Below are 11,105 nucleotides of genomic sequence, written 5' to 3'. Positions count from 1 at the left end.
CCCGACTTACTGAACAGACCGAGGATAGGAAAAGTTACTTTGTGGTCAGCACAAAAACCTACAAAAAGACCACGCAGAGGGCGCAAAAAGACCCTCCGCACCGACTCACGGTGCGGAGGCGCTCCCTCTGCGTCCCAGAGCTTCCAGCAAGCAAGACAACAATAAAAATAGCAAGCTGGACAGAAAAATAGCAAACCAAAGAAATACAAGCTGGAACTTAGCTTCTGCTGGGAAGACAGGTCACAAAAACGATCCAGGAGTGAACTAGACCAATACTGGAACATTGACAGGTGGCATGGAGCAAAGATCTAAGTGGAGTTAAATAGAGCAGCCAGCTAACGAATTAACCTCGTCACCTGTGGAAGGAAACTCAGAAACACCCACCAGAGGAAGTCCATGGACAGAACCAGCCGAAGTACCATTCATGACCGCAGGAGGGAGCCCGACAACAGAATTCACAACAGTACCCCCCCCTTGAGGAGGGGTCACCGAACCCTCACCAGAGCCTCCAGGCCGACCAGGATGAGCCAAATGAAAGGCACGAACCAGATCGGCAGCATGAACATCAGAGGCAAAAACCCAGGAATTATCTTCCTGACCATAACCCTTCCACTTGACCAGGTACTGGAGTTTCCGTCTCGAAATACGAGAATCCAAAATCTTCTCCACCACATACTCCAACTCCCCCTCAACCAACACCTGGGCAGGAGGATCAACGGATGGAACCACAGGCGCCACGTATCTCCGCAATAACGACCTATGGAACACATTATGGATGGCAAAAGAAGCAGGAAGGGCCAAACGAAATGACACAGGATTGATAACCTCAGAAATCTTATACGGACCAATGAAACGAGGCTTAAACTTAGGAGAGGAAACCTTCATAGGAACATAACGAGACGACAACCAAACCAAATCCCCAACACGAAGTCGGGGACCCACACAGCGCCGGCGGTTAGCGAAACGTTGAGCCTTCTCCTGGGACAATGTCAAATTGTCCACCACATGAGTCCAAATCTGCTGCAACCTATCCACCACAGTATCTACACCAGGACAGTCTGAAGACTCAACCTGCCCTGAAGAGAAACGAGGATGGAAACCAGAATTGCAGAAAAACGGCGAAACCAGCCAACGGCAAAAAGGACACCCAATCATCCTGATCAGCAGAAACAAAGCATCTCAGATATGTTTCCAAAGTTTGATTAGTTCGTTCGGTTTGGCCATTTGTCTGAGGATGGAAAGCCGAGAAAAAAGACAAATCAATGCCCATCCTTGCACAAAAGGATCGCCAAAACCTCGAAATAAACTGGGAACCTCTGTCAGAAACGATGTTCTCCAGGATACCATGTAAACGAACCACATGCTGGAAAAATAATGGCACCAAATCAGAGGAGGAAGGCAATTTAGACAAAGGTGCAACCCACTAGCACGAGAACAGCAGGGCTTAGCCCGAGCACAAGTCCCACAGGACTGCACAAAAGAACGCACATCCCGTGACAAAGATGGCCACCAAAAGGATCTAGCCACCAAATCTCTGGTACCATAGATTCCAGGATGCCCAGCCAACACTGAACAATGAATCTCAGAGATAACTCTACTAGTCCATCTATCAGGGACAAACAGTTTCTCCGCTGGGCAACGGTCAGGTCTATCAGCCTGAAATTTTTGCAGCACCCGCCGCAAATCAGGGGAGATGGCAGACAAAATTACCCCCTCTTTGAGAATACCCACCGGCTCAGGAACACCCGGAGAGTCAGGCACAAAACTCCTTGACAGGGCATCAGCCTTCACATTCTTAGAGCCCGGAAGGTACGAAACCACAAAATCAAAACGGGAGAAAAATAATGACCATCGAGCCTGTCTCGGATTCAACCGTTTGGCAGACTCAAGATAAGTCAAATTCTTGTGATCTGTCAAGACCACCACGCGATGCTTGGCTCCTTCAAGCCAATGACGCCACTCCTCGAATGCCCACTTCATGGCCAACAACTCACGATTACCAACATCATAATTATGCTCAGCAGGCGAAAACTTTCTAGAAAAGAAAGCACATGGCTTCATCACCGAGCCATCAGAACTTCTTTGCGACGAAACAGCCCCTGCTCCAATCTCAGAAGCATCAACCTCAACCGGAAACGGGAGCGAAACATCTGGCTGGCACAACACAGGGGCAGGAGAAAAACGACGCTTCAACTCCTGAAAAGCCTCTACAGCTGCAGAAGACCAATTGACCACGTCAGCACCCTTCTTGATCAAATCAGTCAACGGTTTAGCAACAGTAGAAAAATTAGCGATGAAGCGCCGATAAAAATTAGCAAAGCCCAGGAACTTTTGCAGGCTCTTCACAGATGTCGGCTGAGTCCAATCGTAAATGGCCTGGACTTTAACAGGGTCCATCTCAATAGTAGAAGGGGAAAAAATGAACCCCAAAAATGAAACCTTCTGAACTCCAAAGAGACACTTTGACCCCTTCACAAACAAGGAATTCGCATGAAGGACCTGGAACACCATTCTGAACTGCTTCACATGAGACTCCCAATCATCCGAAAAGACCAAAATATCATCCAAATACACAATCAGGAATTTATCCAGGTACTCTCGGAAGATGTCATGCATAAAGGACTGAAATACTGATAGAGCATTGGAAAGCCCGAATGGCATAACCAGGTACTCAAAATGGCCCTCGGGCGTATTAAATGCTGTTTTCCATTCATCGCCTTGTTTAATACGCACAAGATTATACGCCCCCTCGAAGATCTATCTTGGTGAACCAACTAGCCCCTTTAATATGAGCAAACAAATCAGACAGCAACGGCAAAGGATACTGAAATTTGACTGTAATTTTATTAAGAAGGCGGTAATCAATACAAGGTCTCAAAGAACCATCCTTCTTGGCCACAAAAAAGAACCCTGCTCCTAACGGTGATGACGACGGGCGAATATGGCCTTTCTCCAAGGATTCCTTTATATAACTCCGCATAGCGGCGTGTTCTGGCACAGATAAATTGAACAATCGGCCCTTAGGAAACTTACTACCAGGAATCAAATTAATTGCACAATCGCAATCCCTATGAGGAGGTAGGGCACTGGCTTTGGGCTCATCAAATACATCCCGATAATCCGACAAAAACTCTGGAACTTCAGAAGGAGTGGAAGACGAAATAGACAAAAATGGAACATCACCATGTACCCCCTGGCAACCCCAGCTGGACACAGACATAGATTTCCAGTCCAATACTGGATTATGAACCTGTAGCCATGGCAACCCCAAAACTACCACATCATGCAGATTATGCAACACCAGAAAGCGGATATCCTCCTGATGTGCAGGAGCCATGCACATGGTCAATTGGGTCCAGTACTGAGGCTTATTCTTGGCCAAAGGCGTAGCATCAATTCCTCTCAATGGAATAGGATACTGCAAGGGCTCCAAGAAAAAACCACAGCGCCTAGCATACTCCAAGTCCATCAAATTCAGGGCAGCGCCTGAATCCACAAATGCCATAACAGAATAGGATGACAAAGAGCAAATCAGAGTAACGGACAATAGAAATTTAGACTGTACCGTACCAATGGTGGCAGACCTAGCGAACCGCTTAGTGCGCTTAGGACAATCGGAGATAGCATGAGTGGAATCACCACAGTAAAAACATAGCCCATTCCGACGTCTGTGTTCTTGCCGTTCAGCTCTGGTCAAAGTCCTATCACATTGCATAGGCTCAGGCCCATGCTCAGATAGTACCGCCAAATGGTGCACAGCTTTACGCTCACGCAAGCGTCGATCGATCTGAATGGCCAAGGACATAGACTCATTCAGACCAGCAGGCATGGGAAATCCTACCATGACATCCTTAAGGGCTTCAGAGAGACCCTTTCTGAAGATTGCTGCCAGGGCACATTCATTCCACTGAGTGAGCACAGACCACTTTCTAAACTTCTGACAATATATCTCCGCTTCATCCTGACCCTGACACAGAGCCAGCAAGATTTTCTCTGCCTGATCCACAGAATTAGGTTCGTCATAAAGCAATCCAAGCGCCAGGAAAAACGCATCAACATCACGCAATGCCGGATCTCCTGGCGCAAGGGAAAATGCCCAGTCTTGAGGGTCACCACGTAATAAAGAAATAATGATCTTTACTTGTTGAACAGGTCACCTGAGGAGCGAGGTTTCAAGGCAAGAAAAAATTTACAATTATTTTTGAAATTCAAGAACTTAGATCTATCACCAAAAAACAAATCAGGAATTGGAATCCTAGGCTCTGACATCGGATTCTGAACCACAAAATCTTGAATGCTTTGTACCCTTGTAGTGAGATTATCCATCCAAGAGGACAGACCTTGAATGTCCATGTTTACACCTGTGTCCTGAACCACCCAGAGGTAAAGGGGAAAAGAGAGACAAAACACACTGCAAAGAAAAAAAAATGGTCTCAGAACTTTTCTTATCCCTCTATTGAGATGCATTAGTACTTTGGGCCACCTGTACTGTTATGACCTGGTGGTCAGTACAATAATGGACCTGGTGGTTAAGAGCACACGGAATGACTTGATAGTTACTGATAATAAAGGACGAGCTCTGGGACGTGGGAACTCTGCTGACCGCAATCCCTAATCCTATCAAACACACTAGAAATAGCCGTGGATTGCGCCTAACGCTCCCTATGCAACTCGGCACAGCCTAAGGAACTAGCTAGCCCTGAAGATAGAAAAATAAAGCCTACCTTGCCTCAGAGAAATTCCCCAAAGGAAAAGGCAGCCCCCCACATATAATGACTGTGAGTAAAGATGAAAATACAAACACAGAGATGAAATAGATTTTGCAAAGTGAGGCCCGACTTACTGAACAGACCGAGTATAGGAAAGGTTACTTTGCGGTTAGCACAAAAACCTACAAAAAGACCACGCAGAGGGCGCAAAAAGACCCTCCGCACCAACTCACGGTGCGGAGGCGCTCCCTCTGCGTCCCAGAGCTTCCAGGAAGCAAGACAACAATAAAAATAGCAAGCTGGACAGAAAAATAGCAAACCAAAGAAATACAAGCTGGAACTTAGCTTCTGCTGGGAAGACAGGTCACAAGAACGATCCAGGAGTGAACTACACCAATACTGGAACATTGACAGGTGGCATGGAGCAAAGATCTAAGTGGAGTTAAATAGAGCAGCCAGCTAACGAATTAACCTCGTCACCTGTGGAAGGAAACTCAGAAACACCCACCAGAGGAAGTCCATGGACAGAACCAGCCGAAGTACCATTCATGACCACAGGAGGGAGCCAGAGAACAGAATTCACAACAGAGGAGGCATCCACCTCGAGGAAAAACTGTTTATCTGCAATTGACCGATGGAACATGGGCGCGCAAGAAAAGGCCTTTTTTAGAGAAGTAAACACCCCCTCTGCTTCAGAAGACCAATCCTTAGAATTGGTGCCTTTTTGGGTCAGAGCAGAGATGGGAACCACCCAAGATGAGAAATGTGGAATAAATTAACGATAATAGTAAGCAAACCCCAGAAAGCATTGTATCGCTTTATGCCTGGTCAGGCGAGGCCATTTGAGGATAGAGGCTAACTTTTCTGGATCCATCCTCAGACCACAGGACGAGACAATGTAACCAAGAAATGGCAGAGATGATTGCTTGAAGACACACTTCTCAATCTTGGCATACAGCCTGTTCTCCTTGAGTCTCTGCAGAACCTGACGGACATCTCTCTGATGTGTGGCCAACTCTGGAGAGTAGATCAAGATGTCATCCAGGTAGACAGCAACACAAGAATACAGAATATCCCTAAAAATGTCATTCACAAACTCCTGAAACACAGCAGAAGCATTGCTGAGCCCAAACGGCATAACCCGGTACTCATAGTGCCCATCTCAAGTGTTGAAGGCCGTCTTCAACTCCTTGGCATATGCGAAACAGGTTGTAGGCCCCTCTACGATCCAATTTGGTGAAGATCTTGGCCACTCTGAGACGGTCAAACAGCTCTGAAATAAGTGGCAATGGTTATCGGTTCTTTATTGTGATCAGGTTTAAACCTCTGTAGTCAATACAGGGCCATAGAGATCCGTCCTTCTTCTTGACAAAAAAGAATCCCGCGCCCGCCGAAGAAGAGGACTTATGGATGAATCCTCTATACAGGTTTTCCTTGATCTACTCTGACATGGCTTGGGTCTCCACCTAGGATAAAGGATAGATTCGACCCCAAGAAGGAGACGTCCCAGGGAGCCGGTCAATGGGGCAGTCATACAGCCTGTGGGGTGGCAACATCTCCACTTCTTTCTTATCGAAGACGTCGGAAAAGGACCAGTATGGAGATGCTAAACCCCGCAGGGCAGATGGTGCCACAAGACGGCGGACTGGATGGAGGGAAGTGAGACATTTGTTGAAACAGGAATCTCCCCAGCGCAGAATTTCACCGGTCCTCCAATTCAACACAGGCTCTTGTGCTTGAAGCCAGGGTAAACTTAGGAGCAAGGGGTAAGACAAACCAGGCAACACATGAAAACAGATTCTCTCTGAGTGTGTCAAACCTACCCGAAGTTACACTAGTACAGTCTGGAAATGAACGGGCTCAGTCAGGACTTTGCCATCCACAGAGGTCACCCGTACAGGTTTCTAGAGGCATCGGACAGTAATCCGGTAACGATACACAACGGCTTGTTGAATGAAATTCCCAGCGGACTCGGATTCCAGGTAACCCGACTCGGAAAACTTGACAGTGTTGAAGGAAAACAACAAGGTCATCAGCAGAGAAGAAGAGGAATGATCCTCACCTAGGGAAGCCTCTCCTACAGACCCTAGGCTCTGGAGAATGCCGGCCTCTTCGGACAAGAGTGGATCAAATGCTAAGGACTGCCTCAGTATAAACATCTTCCCTCCGATCGGCATTCCTCCTGGCGCTGCTTGGCCAAGCTCACTCTGTCTACCTGCATAGGCTCTGGGAAATAAGCAGAGCACGAAGGAATAACTGACCTCTTGGAACCTAGGAGCCAGGTCTCTTCTCCCAGCTAGTCTCCCTGGAGCGTTCTTGAAACCGGAGATCAATCCGAGTCGCCAAGAATATCAGGTCATCCAAGGAGGTAGAAACGTGCCGGCCTGCCAGTTTGTCCTTGACTTGAGTGGACAGATCCTCTCAGAAGGCGGCCACTGATGCCTCATCATTCCAGAACAGCTCAGAGGAAAGGGTGCAGAACCGAACAGCGTACTGAGCCACTGTGAGATCCTCCTAATGAAGACGGAGAAGAGAAAAAGCTGTAGAAGTAGTACAGCCTGGTTCGTCGAAGGTCCTGTGGAAGGCCTCGAGGAAGGACTGGAGATCATTAAAGGGAACCTGTCACCCCAAAAATCGAAGGTGAGCTAAGCCCACCAGCATCAGGGGCTTATCTACAGCATTCTATAATGCTGTAGATAAGCCCCCGATGTATCCTGAAAGATGAGAAAAAGAGGTTAGATTATACTCACCCAGGGGCGGGCCCAGTCCGGTTCTGGTCCGATGGGCATCGCAGTCCGGTCCGGGACCTCCCATCTTCTTACGACAACGTCCTCTTCTTGTATTCACGCTGCGGCTCCGGCGCAGGCGTACTTTGTCTGCCCTGTTGAGGGCAGAGCAAAGTACTGCTGTGCGCAGGCTCCGGGAAGGTGGCACGTGATGCTGTCACCCAATAAGTGCTGGTGGCAGTGTCAATGCCTTCAGACAAACTGAACCTGAAGAGGAAGCCAGGGATCAGCTGCAGCCTGGACTTCATCTTCACGCTAAGTTTGTCCAAAGGCGGAGACAGTGACGCGAGCGCTGATTGGGCGCCGGACACCGCTGGAACGGAATATGCACAGGAGATGAGTATAGGCTTTATTATTTTATTGGGATCAAATAAAGATGTGAACAACCCCTTTAATCCACAATCTTGACTCAATAAGAAAAGAAAAAAAATCAACAATGAGAGAAGATCTCGGGGGTCCTTTACTTCATTGATTTAAAAAAAAGGACCATTGTAGCAGCTAAGCAGCTAACTTGCATAGTTTCCTGGTCCCCAATGAAGGTTACAAGAAAGGGATTTTATGGTAGGAAAAAGTATTTTTGGTACTTCCTAACTATGACAGCACCCACAGAGATAAGGTCATCCTTTTAAGGACAGGAAATGTACAGACTAAAGGGGTGGCGTCTCTCCAACGTATCAGTTTCCTGTCCTTGGAGGGTGAGTCTACACCCTAGAGTCTGCCCAAAGGGAAGATCAACTTGGGTCATTGGCAGCAAGTAATTTGCCCTGGTCCAAGCGACATTTGAAGCAGTCTGGTACTGCTGTAGGCGTGCATGTGGAGTCCTGGAAGTGCCAGGTACACTCGAGAAGTGTTTTTTTTTTCTATACAAGACTGACAATCTGTGAGGAATACGTGTGCATTCGTTAATTAGACCTCTAAGGCGGAAATTAAAAATTCCCTTCCATCTCTAATCCACCCTAAAGAGGTTAGAGGTCATGTCAGAAAGAGAACATGTATCCTCTTCTGATGAAGGGGGTCGTGGAAGTCAATGTTTTCCAATTGAACATACTAGCTAATTAAAGGGAACCTGTCACCCCGTTTTTTCAGATTGAGCTATAAGTACTGTTAAATAGGGCCTGCGCTGTGCGTTACTATAGTGTATGTAGTGTACCCTGATTCCCCATGTATGCTGAGAAATACATTACCAAAGTCGCCGTTTTCGCCTGTCAATCAGGCTGGTCTGGTCAGGTGGGCGTGTTCACAGCGCTCTTTTCTTCTCCAGCTTTCCGTTGGTGGCGTAGTGGTGTGCGCATGTCCAAGGTCCGAATTCCCTGCGCCCACGTGAAGACACAGCGCGCGATCTGCGCTGTAATCCCTTGCATCGGTGGGGGCGGCCATCTTCCTGGGGCCGCGCGTGCGCAGATGGAGTGCTCTGCTGCACGGGGCTTCAGGAAAATGGCCGCGGGATGCCGCGCGTGCGCATTAGAGATCGCGGCGGCCATTTTCCCAAAGCCGAGTTTGCATCTCGGCTTTGGAAAAATGGCCGCCGCGATCTCTAATGCGCACGCGCGGCATCCCGCGGCCATTTTCCTGAAGCCCCGTGCAGCAGAGCACTCCATCTGCGCACGCGCGGCCCCAGGAAGATGGCCGCCCCCACCGATGCAAGGGATTACAGCGCAGATCGCGCGCTGTGTCTTCACGTGGGCGCAGGGAATTCGGACCTTGGACATGCGCACACCACTACGCCACCAACGGAAAGCTGGAGAAGAAAAGAGCGCTGTGAACACGCCCACCTGACCAGACCAGCCTGATTGACAGGCGAAAACGGCGACTTTGGTAATGTATTTCTCAGCATACATGGGGAATCAGGGTACACTACATACACTATAGTAACGCACAGCGCAGGCCCTATTTAACAGTATTTATAGCTCAATCTGAAAAAACGGGGTGACAGGTTCCCTTTAAGGCAATTGGGTCCACTATTGACATACAGGTGCTTCTCACAAAATTGGAATATCATGAAAAAGTTAATTTATTTCAGTTCTTCAATACAAAAAAGTGAAACTCATATATTATATAGAGTCAGTACAAACAGAGTGATCTATTTTAAGTATTTATTTCTGTTAATGTTGATGATTAGGCTTACAGCCAATGAAAACTCAAAAGTCATTAACTCAGTAAATTAGAATGAGCAAAAAACACCTGCAAACACTTCATAAGTGTTTAAAAAGGTCCCTTAGTCTGTTTCAGTAGGTTCCACAATCATGGGGAAGACTGCTGACTTAACACATGTCCAGAAGGCAGACATTGACACACTCCACACGGAGGGTAAGCCACAAAAGGACATTGCTAAAGAAGCTGGCTGTTCACAGAGTGCATATTAATGGTAAGTTGAGTGGAAGGAAAAAGTGTGGTAGAAAAGGGTGCACAAGCAACCATGATAACCGCTGCATTGAAAGGATTGTTAAAAAAAGGCCATTCAAAAATTTGGGGGAGATTCACAAGGAGTGGACTGCTGTTTGGTCATTGCTTCAAGAGCCACAACACACAGATGTATCCAGAACATGGGCTACAAGTGTCGCATTCCTTGTGTCAAGCCACTCATGACCAGTAGACAATGCCAGAAGCGTCTTACCAGGGCCAAGGAAAAAAAGAACTGGACTGTTGCTCAGTGGTCCACGGTGTTGTTTCCTGATGGAAGTAAATTTTGCATTTCATTTGGAAATCAGGGTCCCAGAGTCTGGAGGAAGAGTGGAGAGGCCACAATCCAAGCTGCATGAGGTCTAGTGTGAAGTTACCACAATCAGTGATGGTTTGGGGAGCCATGTCATCTGCTGGTGTATGTCCACTGTATTTTGTCAAGACCAAAGTCAGCGCAGCCATCTACCAGCACATTTTAGAGCACTTCATGCTTCCCTCTCTGCCGACAAGCTTTTTGCAGAAGGAAATTTTATTCTCTAGCAGGACTTGGCACCTGTCCACATTGCCAAAAGTACCAATACCTGGTTTAACCCCTTTTGCCCCAAGAGTGGTTTGCATGTTAATGACCAGGCCAATTTTTACAATTCTGACCACTGTCCCTTTATGAGGTATTAACTCTGGAACACTTCAATGGATCCTGGTGATTCTGAAAGTGTTTTCTCATGACATATTGTACTTCATGATAGTGGTAAAAATTTGTTTGATATAACTTGCGTTTATTTGTAAAAAACAAAATAGAAATTTGACATTTTTGAAAATTTCGACATTTTCCAACTTTAAAATTTCATGCCCTTAAATCACAGAGATATGTCACATAAAATACTTAATAAGTAACATTTCCCACATGTTTACTTTACATCAGCACAATTTTGGAACCAACATTTTTTTGTTAGGAAGTTACAAGGGTTAAAAGTTAAACAGCGATGTCTGATTTTTACAACTTGGGACACCATTTTTTTAGGGACCACATCACATTTGAAGTCACTTTGAGGGGTCTATATGATAGAAAATACCAAAAAGTGACACCATTCTCAAAACAACACACCTGAAGGTGCTCAAAACCACATTCAAGAAGTTTATTAACCCTTCAGCTGCTTCACAGGAATTTTTTGAATGTTTTTAAAAAAAATGAACATTTAACTTTTTTTCA

Source organism: Ranitomeya imitator, chromosome 1, assembly GCF_032444005.1.
Source record: "Ranitomeya imitator isolate aRanImi1 chromosome 1, aRanImi1.pri, whole genome shotgun sequence".
Lineage (NCBI taxonomy): Eukaryota > Metazoa > Chordata > Amphibia > Anura > Dendrobatidae > Ranitomeya > Ranitomeya imitator.
This window is presented reverse-complemented; position numbering follows the sequence as displayed.